Genomic DNA, 2,072 nt, shown 5'->3' on the forward strand with positions numbered 1-2,072 from the left:
ATGGGGCTGACAGTGTGAGGATTATAAGGCTGGCATATGGTTGGTTTGTTTATCATGACTGCTGCAACACTTGGTGATGAGCAAAAGAAGAAAACAAAGCTACACACAGACCTCTTTTTAATAAGCGACATTTATGTATAGATACAGTTTTCGTAATATCAGATCAGACCTTCATCTAAATTGCAATTATGAACAAACACCACCTGTCAGTAACAAAAGCTAACAAGAATGAGCAGTGAGTAGAAATGCAGTCTGGTCTAAAAAAAACTAATTGGAATTGTGAGTTACAGCTACTTTGACTTCTAAGGATTTTTATAAATCTGTTGACATTCTAGGTTTTCTGTTCCTAGGAAGCGTCTGCAAATATGCCTTTTATAAGACTTATAATGCCTATAAAAAGTATTCACCCCCATTGGATGTTTCACCCTTTTATTGCTTTTATACATGCATGGTCAATATATATATATATATATATATATATATATATATAAAAATAAATAAATAAAAAATTTTTTTTTCAAGAATCAGAGGGAAAAAAATCTGCTTAATATCAAAATGAAAAAAGATTTTTAAAACATCATTTCAATTAATTAAAAACATATAAGTTAAAGTAAATGATTGCAGACATATTCACCCGACAACACAAGGGTTAAACTTATTTTGAGTTTTCTTGTAAAATTCAACTCAAAGCAAGATAATTTCAAGATTGCTTGACTTAAGATATTTAAGATGCATTGTCTTAAAACAAGTCCCTCCATCTTGCTGAAATGTCACTTGTTAAGTGAATTTATCTTAAACCAAGTGGGATGAGACATTCTGACTAAAAGTAAGACAAATAGACTTAGTTTTTGCAGTGCACCATTCATGCCGGTGACTCAGTCAAAGGCTGAAAAATCTTGGAGAAGATGCTTCTAATGGCACTGTGCATCGTTATTTAACAGAAACATTGGGGCTGAAAGCTTACAAGAGGCAACGCACTCCACGACTCACCAAACAGCAAAAGAGAAGAGACTGGCTCTCACAAAGAAGTATAACTCTGACTCCAAAAGACTGGGAGAAGTGATTTTTCTCTGATTGCCCTCTCTACTTATTTCCAACAGCCAACAATGTATTAAACAAACAATAAACCGTATCTATGCAGATGATCATGAAAATGTACCATCTTCTGAGCAAGTGAAACTCCGTGCCCATAGTATGGTTTGGGGGCCTATTGTCTGCTTCAGGTCTGTGAGCTGCACATTGTGCCTCAAGGTACCACTGTTAGGGTACAATATTATACCAACAGCACTCTAGAAAAGGTACTGTTTCTAGTTTTGGCCTAAAAATAGGGGCTTGTGACTAAATGGAAAATGTTTAACAGATGTTCTGAATTGGTATTCATGCAAGATGGTACCCCTGCTCACACTGGCCATATGACTGAGCATCTGCCTGGCTTTAAGGAGGAATGGCCACCAAACTCCCTCGACCTCAACCCAATTGAGAACTGTTGGGGAATCCTGAACAGCCGCATCTTTACCAGTCCACCACTAACCACGAAACAGTTCACGACTAGGGCTGCGTGGGAGTGGGGGAATGTAGAACCATCCTCACTCAAGAGCCTTGTACATTCCATGCCTGAAATAGGAAGCCAAGCAATATCAGTATGTGTTTGCAAAAAGCCTTTGTACTTCAGCAGCATAACAGAATTCGTGAAAATCTGTCATCACTTCTGGCTTTTGCTTGCCACTCCAGGATTTCTATTGGCCACATCTCGCCACCTCAGTGAAATACTGTAGATTCGCCTCTGCAGAGACTCTGCAGAGCAGCACCAGACCTGCGTCAAATAAATCTCACACACAATCCTGGATACAATTACAATTCTCCTTCAAAATAAAAGCACCGCTGATAAAGACTGGAGCATAAAGCGTGGACAGAGCTGCATGTTCATTTGGAACGGATAAAAAAAGTCACACCTCGATGCGTGATGTTGTCTTTTCCTGTCAGTGCTATCTAATAAATGAAACGCAGACGTATCACATGACCTCGTGTTATACTGAAAGGTCCCTGTTCGTCTCTCGACTCGACTTCCAGCT

The sequence above is a fragment of the Amphiprion ocellaris genome, chromosome 10 (assembly GCF_022539595.1).
Source record: "Amphiprion ocellaris isolate individual 3 ecotype Okinawa chromosome 10, ASM2253959v1, whole genome shotgun sequence".
Taxonomy (NCBI): Eukaryota; Metazoa; Chordata; class Actinopteri; family Pomacentridae; genus Amphiprion; species Amphiprion ocellaris.